The sequence below is a fragment of the Ursus maritimus genome (assembly GCF_017311325.1).
Source record: "Ursus maritimus isolate PB19 chromosome X unlocalized genomic scaffold, ASM1731132v1 scaffold_X1, whole genome shotgun sequence".
NCBI classification, from domain to species: domain Eukaryota; kingdom Metazoa; phylum Chordata; class Mammalia; order Carnivora; family Ursidae; genus Ursus; species Ursus maritimus.
This window is the reverse complement of record NW_024423319.1, coordinates 83,286,814-83,296,697: the sequence shown is the minus strand read 5'-3', so window position 1 is coordinate 83,296,697 and position 9,884 is coordinate 83,286,814. Positions and strand designations below refer to the sequence as shown.

At 42.7% G+C, this 9,884-nt stretch overlaps 1 long non-coding RNA gene across 1 annotated transcript in view; it reads right to left on the bottom strand.

Moving 5' to 3' along the window:
• LOC103664096 overlaps window positions 1-232 on the bottom strand; it is a 10,094-nt gene extending 9,862 nt beyond the window's left edge. Inside the window, exon 1 of the long non-coding RNA XR_005835324.1 lies at window positions 37-232. This is a non-coding gene — a long non-coding RNA (uncharacterized LOC103664096). The remainder of the gene's footprint in view (window positions 1-36) is intronic.
• Window positions 233-9,884: the final 9,652 nt, after the last annotated feature.

The following is a 9,884-nucleotide window of genomic DNA, read 5'->3' as shown; positions in this document are numbered from 1 at the left end:
CACGACCCATCTCAGAGCCCCCCTCCAAGTACTCACCCGGCGAATTCGCATCTTTACAAAGCCCACACTCGCACGTGCCGCTCCGCCCGCAGACCAGCGCTGCCTCCCCGCCGCTCCGAGTGAACAGTCCGCCCTCCATCCCCTACTCTTCCTGTTTTCACCTGGATTCCGGCGAGGTCCGCCTGGAGTTTCCCCAGTCACAAGTCCCTCCGACAACCACTTTCTTGGTCCTTTACCCCACCGTCCGTGGGGGTCGGCTTTATTCCTCGCATGCGCAGTTGCCCTAGCTGAAGCCGTCGAGGCCAGCAGCCAGTAGCAGCGCCGTGCGTGTGTGGTTCTGCAACAGCCTTGACCTCACGGGGGTGGGGGGACAGAGAAATGGCCGCGCCAGTACACGGGTTTGACAGGGAGTAGACATCTTTCAAAGGTCCCAATTCCGTACAGCGGGGATTGGTGCCTCTGAAAGTTCGGAAAAGATGGGATTTCGGGAGGACTTTGAAAACTTGCCATGAGCGAAGCCCTTGCGCATAGGCTAGTGATGGGCGAGTTATGCGCCTGGTTTCGGGTCTGATGGGAACTGCTCTGGACCAACGTAGGGCTGAGGACAAGACCACCCCCTCCGTGGGAAGATACCACGGCGGAGTTGGGAATGGGGAGCCCGGGAATAGTATAGATATCCCCGGGAACTATTAGTGGGAAGAACGGAGGCAAACCGGGAATGATCCCTTCCTCTACAGATCAGTACCACTGGGGAAAGGGGAGGTTGGAGAACCAGCGGGGAGAGTACGGTCCTTTTGATAGACACTATTGGGCTAGCGGTCCTCAGTGGGAGATACACTAGCGCAGATGGGGGAAATTCCGTCCTAGGAGAAACCAGACCCGTGAAGAAAGTGACAAGGGTAAACCTAAGTGCAAGGAAAGCCAGAGACAAAAGCCTGGGAGGATTGGGGCGACAGCGAGGTCCTAGTTGGAGACTAAATAAGAATCCGAACCTGACGGTGATCCGCCAGGCCCACATTCCATTCCCCTTCTAGGAATCTGCCCCTAGAAAGTTGTGGGAGGGTCGAGATGCCAGGGTCCCTGGGCCCTGTCCTATGGGCCCAGGTCCCGGCCCCCGGGCCTCAGTAACCTGTGGAGGCACAGCCAGGACACAGTGCTCAGGTTCTGGACCTTAAACGCTCTACCCTATTAAACCCACTCTACCACTTAGTCGTGTGAAAGGCAAAATGCACGGGATAATGAAGGAGATGATTTTTCCCCCCAGGCTATTGCAATGGGGAAAACTCGTTAATGAGGAACATCTTAAAGGCAAAGAAAGGGACCTGGGGTTTTATAGAGTGTTAAATAACGAAACTTAACCAAGTAAATTTGAAGATCTAATTGCTTTTATTAAATGGTTCAGGAATTGGGCAGCAGCTCCCCCCCTCCAGTCCAGCAAGTAGAGAGGTGCTCTAAGGAGTTGTAAAAAATGGCAGGTTTGTACAGAAGGGTGGGGGCAAGAAAGTTATTAACAAAAGAAAAGGATTGTTCCAGGCCAGGCCTCGCTCTAGGGGGAAAAGCAAGGTTTCTTATCCTGCAGATTACCTCATCTTTTTTGGGAAGGGTATGGAAAGGGCCCAAGCGGCAGATTTATTGGTGTGGATTGAAAAATTCCTGGCTGTCTGGTTAACACTATACTTCTGCGGGAGGGTGAAACTGCAATTAGATTATGTCTTTGCAGGGGCGCCTGGGTAGCGCAGTCGTTAGGCGTCTGCCTTCGGCTCAGGGCGTGATCCCGGCGTTGGGATCGAGTCCCCACATCGGGCTCCTCTGCTATGAGCCTGCTTCTTCCTCTCCCACTCCCTGCTGTGTTCCCTCTCTCGCTGGCTGTCTCTCTGTCACATAAATAAAGAAAATATTTAAAAAAAAAAAAAAGATTATGTCTTTGCAGGATACAAAAACACAGATTCGAAGGGGCACATGCACCCCGAGGTTTATAGCAGCATTATCAACAATAACCAAACTATGGAAAGAGCCGAAAGGTCCATCGACTGGTGAATGGATAAAGAAGATGTGAGATATAGAGATATATAGATATATAGATAGGAATATTACTCAGCCCTCAAAAAGAATGAAATCTTGCCATTTGCAACAGCATGGATGGAGCTAGAGTGTATTATGCTAAGTGAAAGAAGTCAGTCAGAGAAAGACAAATACCATATGATCTCACTCATATGGGGAATTTAAGAAAGAAAGCAGATGAACATAGGGGAAGGGGGAAAAGAAAATAGAGAGGGAAGCAAGCCGTAAGTGACTCCTAATGATAGAAAACGAACTGAGGGTTGATGGAGGGAGGTGGGTGGGAGCTGGGCTAGATGGCTGATGGGTATTAAAGAGGGCATTTGTTGTGATGAGCCCTGGGTGTTGTGTGTAAGTGATGAGTCACTGAATTCTACTCCAGAAACCAATATTGCACTGTATGTTAACTAACAAAATTTAATTAATAAAAAAAAGTTATGTCTTTGGGAATATATTTGGGAACTCAGTCTAAGTGACACCATTTTGAGCCTACGGGGCTTTTTTAACAAGAGGCAGATAAAAGGGGCACCTGGGTGGCTCAGTCGTTAAGCGTCTGCCTTCGGCTCAGGTCATGATCCCAGCGTTCTGGAATTGAGCCCCGCATCGGGCTCCCTGCTTAGCGGGAAGCCTGCTTCTCCCTCTCTCACTCCCCCTGCTTGTGTTCCCTCTCTCACTGCCTCTCTCTGTCAAATAAATAAATAAAATCTTTAAAAAAAAAGAGGCAGATTAAAAAAAAGTCATCCTTGAGTCAGGAAGGACAGAGACAGGTCTTGGAATATGCAAAGGCATTGGGAATTGCTATGGACTGAATTGTGTACCCCTCAAAATTCATATGTTGAAGCCCTGGCCCCCAAAATGATGATATTTGGAGATGGGACCTTTGGGAGATTAATTAAGGTTACATGAGATCATACAGATTGGATGGGATTAGCATCCTTTGAAGAGATACTTCTGCCACACAAAGAAGAGGTCATATGAGGACACATTGAGAAGGTGGCTCTCTGCACGCCTGGACGTGAGTTCTCCCCAGGAACCAAATCAGCTGGTGCCTAGATCTGGGACTTCCCAGCTTCCAGAACTGTGAGAAGTTAATTTCTGTTATTTAAGCCCCCCAGTCTGTGTATTTTGTTATGGGAGCCCGAGCTGACTAATACTGGAAACTTTGCGGTTCTCCATTTCCTGGAACATGAAGGAGTGGGGGTATTTCTTCTCCATCAGTGCTTTCCAGAAGAACAGGACTCATTCAGATATAAAGTCTGACTCTGCCAGGCCCCTCCATTCCAGCTCACCTTTGCCCCTCACGGCTCCCATTCCTTCCTACTCCACCAATCATTCAAATCAATTCCCTCCCACTGTGCCCCAGATTTCCCCATTCGGTCCCACTGTTTATTCACTTCCATTCACTCTGCTTCACGGCCACCATTCATGCATACTGTACCCCATATTAACACCTTTTTAAAAAAAGAAGTCCCACATATTTATTACTGAAACAACCTGCTAGTGCAGAAGCACAGAAACAAATGGAAAAATCATTTTCCCAATTAAACATGTCCCGCTGTCCAGGTAGTGGTGATGTTTTCAGCTTGCTGTGGTAAGATGCTAGCGACCTTGATACAGCGTAACTACGTGTACGATCTCATGTGCAATTCCTTACACACCTAGCTTGGTTCTTCCCCAATGTCTCCTCTTGGATTTGTACCTGATTTTATCACCAGTTTTCATTCAAACCCTTTGAGGAATAAGATATTTCTGCTTACGTTGCTTGGCCAGGAATTGCTTGATCCTGAAAGTCTTGCGAGAAGACATGACGACGAACAAAATCAATCACACACGCCACAATAGCAGAGAAAGAGAGAGAGAATCAACACCTTTTTTACTGTGGTAAAATACACATAACATGGAATTTATTATTTTTACCATTTTAAAGTGCACAATCCAGTGTCATTTAGTACATTCCCAATGGTGCGCAACCATTACCTCTATCTAGCTGCAGACGATCTTCATCACCCCGAAACGAAACTCTGTGCCCATAAAGCAATCATTCCCCATTCCCCCCTGTGCCCTCAGCCCCTGCTTCACACGAATCTGTTTTCTGTCTCTATGGATTTTCCTATCTGGGATATTTCATATAAACAGAATCATACACTATGTGGCTTTTTGTGTCTGGCTTCCTTCACTGAGCATAATGTCTTCAAGATACATCCATGTGGTGTCATGTATCAGTATTTCACTCCCTTTTATGGCTAAATACCCTATTGTAGGGATATACATTTGGTTTATCCGCTCATCAGTTGGTAGACATTTGGGTTGTGTCTACCTTCTGGCTATTACGAATACTGTTGCTATGAACATTTGTGTATAAGGTTTTGCTTGAACACCTGTTTTCAATTTTACTGTGTACATACCTAGGAGTGGGATTGCTGGACCATATGGTATTTCTATGTTTAACTACTTAAGGAACTACCAAACTGTTTTTCACTATGGCTACACTATTTTACATTCCCGCCAGCAGCGTAGGAGGGTTCCAGTTTCTCCACATCCTGCCCAACACTTGTCATTTTCTACTTGTGTTTATTATAGCCGTCCCAGTAGGTATGAAGTGGTATCTCATGGTGGTTTTGATTTGCATTTCCCTGATGACTAATGATGGTGAGAATCTTTTCATGTGTTTATGAGCTATGTGCATATCATCTTTGGAGAAATGTCCCTTCAAATCCTTTGTCCATTTTTTAAATCCTTTTTTTTTTTTAAGTAAGCTCCATGCCCAACATGGGGCTTGAACTCACCACCCTGAGATCAAGAGTCGTCTGCTCCACAGATTGAACCAGCCGGGCACTTTTGCCTGTTTTTTAAATGGATTTTTGTCTTTTTATTGTTAAGTTGAAAGAGTTCTTTACATATTTTGAATAACAAACCCTTATCAGGTATCTGATTAGTAATACTTTCTCCCATTCTCTAAGTTGTCTTTTTACTCTCCTGATAATGTGCTTTGATGTACAGAAGTTTTAAATTTTGATGAAGCCCAATTTACCTATTGTTTCTTTGTTGCTGATGCTTTTGGTGTCATATCTCAGAAGCCACTGCCAAATTCAAGGTCATGAAGATTTACCCTTATGTTTTCGTTGAAGAATTTTATACTTTTAGTTCTTATATTTAGGTCTTTGATACATTTTGAGTTAATTTTTATATGTGATGTGAGGTCAGGATCCAACTGTCTTCTTTTGTATGTGGATATCCAGTTGTCCTAGGACACTGTTGAAGAGACTATTATTTCCCCCATCTAATTGTCTTGACACAATTGTTGAAATCAATTGACCATACATGGATGGGTTTGTTTCTGGACTTTCAATTTTATTCCACTGATAGATATAGATATAGATATAGATATAGATATAGATATAGATATAGATATATGTCTATCCTTGTGCCAGTACCACACTGTTTCAATTACTGTAGCTTTGTAATAAGATTTGAAATCAGGAAGTGGGAGTTCTCCAATTTTGTTCTTTTTCAAGAATGTCTTGGCTAGTTGGAGCTCCTTGCAATTCCATATAAATTTTAGGATCTGCTTCTCCATTTCTGCAAAAAAGCCCATTGAAAATTTTTTTTAAAGATTTTATTTATTTATTTGACAGAGAGAGAGACAGCCAGCGAGAGAGGGAACACAAGCAGGGGGAGTGGGAGAGGAAGAAGCAGGCTCATAGCGGAGGAGCCTGATGTGGAGCTCGATCCCATAATGCCGGGATCACGCCCTGAGCCGAAGGCAGACGCTTAACCACTGTGCCACCCAGGCGCCCCCATTGAAATTTTGATAGGGATTACATTAAATGTGTACATTGCTTTGGGGAGTATTGCCATCTTCACAATGTTAAGTCTTCCAATCCATGAACACTGGATGTCTTTCCATTATTTAAGTCTCCTTTCATTTCTTTTACTGATGTTTTGTACTTTTCAGTGTACAAGTCTTACGCCTGCTTAGTTAAATTTATTCCTAAATATTTTATTCTTTTTGATCCTATTATAAATAGAATTGATTTCTTAATTTCCTTTTTAGATTGTTCATTGCCAGTGTATAGAAATACAAGTGCTTTTGTGTGTTAATCTTCTATTCTGCCACTTTGCTGAATTCAGTTATGAACTCTAATAGTTTTTTGTTGATTCTCTAGGATTTTATATATATAAGATGATATTATCTGGGAATAGGTAATATCCGTCCCATTATTGTGGTTAAGAGTTGGCTTGTGTATCTTGCTGCTCCCCTGTTGGGGGCATATATATTTACAATTGTCATATTAGGGGACCTCAACACTCCACTATCAGCAATAGACAGATCACCTAAGCAAGAAATCAGCAAAGAAACAAGAGCTTTGAATGCCATACTCGACGAGTTGGACCTCATAGATATATATAGAACACTACACCCCAGAACCAAAGAATACTCATTCTATTCTAATGCCCATGGAACATTCTCAAGAATAGACCATGTTCTGGGTCACAAAACAGGTCTCAACCGATACCAAAAGACTGAAATTATTCCCTGCATATTCTCAGACCACAAAGCTCTGAAATTGCAACTCAACCACAAGGAAAAATTTGGAAGAAACTCAAACACTTGGAGACTAAGAACCATCCTGCTCAAGAATGATTCGATAAACCAGGAAATCAAAAAATCAATTTAAACAATTTATGGAGACCAACAAGAATGAAAACACAATGGTCCAAAACCTATGAGAGACTGCAAAGGCAGTCCTAAGGGGGAAATACATAGCCATCCAAGCCTCACTCAAAAGAATAGAAAAATCTAAAATGCAGTTTTTATATTCTCACCTCAAGAAGCTGGAACAGAAACAGAGGGACAGGCCTAATCCACTCACGAGGAAGCAGTTGACCAAGATTAGAGCAGAAATCAATGAATTAGAAACCAGGAGTACAGTAGAGCAGATCAACAGAACTAGAAGCTGGTTCTTTGAGAGAATTAATAAAATTGACAGACCACTGGCAAGACTTATCCAAAAGAATAGAGAAAGGACCCAAATTAATAAAATTATGAATGAAAAAGGAGAGGTCACAACCAACACCAATGAAATCGGAAGGATTATTAGAAACTTTTATCAACAGCTTTATGCCAATAAATTAAGCAATCTGGAAGAGATGGAGGCCTTCCTGGAAACCTATAAACTACCAAGACTGAAACAGGAAGAAATTGATTTTTTAAACAGGCCAATTAATGATGAAGAGATTGAGTCAGTGATAAACAACCTTCCAAATAACAAAACTCCAGGCCCGGATGGTTTCCTGGGGAATTCTACCAAACATTCAAAGAAGAAATAATACCTATTCTCCTAAAGCTATTTCAAAAAATAGAAACAGAAGGAAAGCTACCAAACTCATTGTATGAAGCCAATATTACCTTGATCCCCACACCTGGCAAAGGACCCGTTCAAAAAGGAGAATTACAGACCGATTTCCCTAATGAATATGGACACCAAAATCCTCAACAAGATCCTGGCTAATAGAATCCAACAGTACATTAAAAGGATTATCCATCATGACCAAGTGGGATTCATCCCTGGGATGCAAGGGTGGTTCAACATTCGCAAATCTATCAGTGTCTTAGATTTTATCCAGAAGGAAAAATTCAAAAATCATATGATTCCCTCAAAAAATGCAGAAAAAGCATTTGACAAAATACAGCATCCTTTCCTGATTAAAACCCTTCAGAGTGTAGGGATAAAGGGTACATTCCTCAATCTCATAAAAACCATCTATGAAAAGCCTACAGCAAATATCATTCTCAATGGGGAAAAGCTGGAAGCCTTTCCCTTAAGATCAGGAACACGACAAGGATGCCCACTCTCGCCATTATTATTCAACATAGTACTAGAAGTCCTTGCAACAGCAGTCAGACAACAAAAAGGGATCAAAGGTATTCAAATAGGCAAAGAAGAAGTCAAAATGTCTCTCTTTGCAGATGACATGATACTCTATATGGGAAACCCAAAAGAAGCCACTCCCAAACTATTAGAAGTTATAGAGCAATTCAGTATCGTGGCGGGATACAAAATCAATGCTCAGAAATCAATTGTATTTCTGTACACGAATAACGAGACTGAAGAGAGAAGTAAGGGAATCTTCCATTTACAATAGCACCAAAACCATACGCTACCTTGGAACTAACTTAACCAGAGATGTAAAGGATCTATATTCTAGAAACTATAAATCACTCTTGAAAGACATTGAGGAAGACACAAAAAGATGGAAAAATATTCCATGCTCATGGATCGGAAGAATTAACATAGTGAAAATGTCCATGCTACCCAGAGCAATCTACACTTTCAACGCTATCCCGATCAAAATACCGAGGACATTTTTCAAAGAACTGGAACAAATAGTCCTTAAATTTGTATGGAACCGAAAAGGCCCGAATCTCCAAGGAACTGTTGAAAAGAAAACAAAGTTGGGGGCATCACAATGCCGGATTTCAGCTGTACTCAAGCTGTGATCACAAAGACAGCATGGTACTGGCACAAAAACAGACACATAGACCAATGGAACAGAATAGAGAACCCAGAAATGGACCCTCGGCTCTTGCAACTAATCTTTGATAAAGCAGGAAAACATCCAGTGGAAAAAGACAGTCTTCAATAAATGGTGCTGGGAAAATTGGACAGCTACATGCAAAAGAATGAAACTTGACCACTATCTCACACCACACACAAAGATAAACTCCAAATGGATGAAAGACCTCGATGTGAAACAGGAATCCATCAAAATCCTAGAGGAGATAATAGGCAGCAACCTCTACGCAATCGGCACACAGCAACTTTTCATGACACATCTCCAAAGGCAAGAGAAACAAAAGATAAAATGAACTTGTGGGATTCATCAAGATAAAAAGTTCTGCACAGCCAAGGAAACAGTCAAAAAAAAAAACTAAGAGGCAGCTCACGAATGGGAGAAATATTTGCAAAATGATGCTACAGATAAAAGACTGGTATCCAAGATCTACAAAGAACTTCTCAAACTCAACAACATGAGAAACAAATAAACAAATCATAAAATGGGAGAAGATATGAACAGACACTTTTCCAATGATAATACACAAATGGCTAACAGACACATGAAAAAATGTTCAAAATCATTAGCCATCAGGGAAATTCAAATCAAAACCATACTAAGATACACCTTATGCCAGTTAGAATGGCAAAAATAGATCAAGGCAAGAAACAACAATTGCTGGAGAGGATGGAGAAAGGGATCTCCTACATGTTGGTGGGAATGCAAGTTGGTACAGCCACTCTGGAAAACAGTGTGAGGTCCCTTAAAGAGTTAAAAATTGAGCTACCCTATGACCCAGCCATTGCACTACTGGGTATTTACCCCAAAGATACAGACGTAGTGAAGAGAAGGGCCATATGCACCCCAATGTTCATAGCAGCATTGTCCACAATAGCCAAATCATGGAAGGAACCGAGATGCCCTTCAACAGATGACTGGATTAAGAAGTTGTGGTCCAGGGGCGCCTGGGTGGCACAGCAGTTAAGCGTCTGCCTTCGGCTCAGGGCGTGATCCCGGCGTTATGGGATCGAGCCCCACATCAGGCTCTCTGCGAGGCCTGCTTTTCCCTCCCATTCCCCTCGCTTGTGTTCCCTCTCTCGCTGGCTGTCCCTCATCTCTCAAAAAATAAATAAAATATTAAAAAAAAAAAAAAAAAAGTTGGTCCAGGGGCGCCTGCTCTAACCTGCTAAGCGCCTGCTCTTCAGCCTCAGGGCGTGATCCTGGCATTATGGGATCAAGCCCTGCATCAGGCTCCTCCGCTGGGAGCC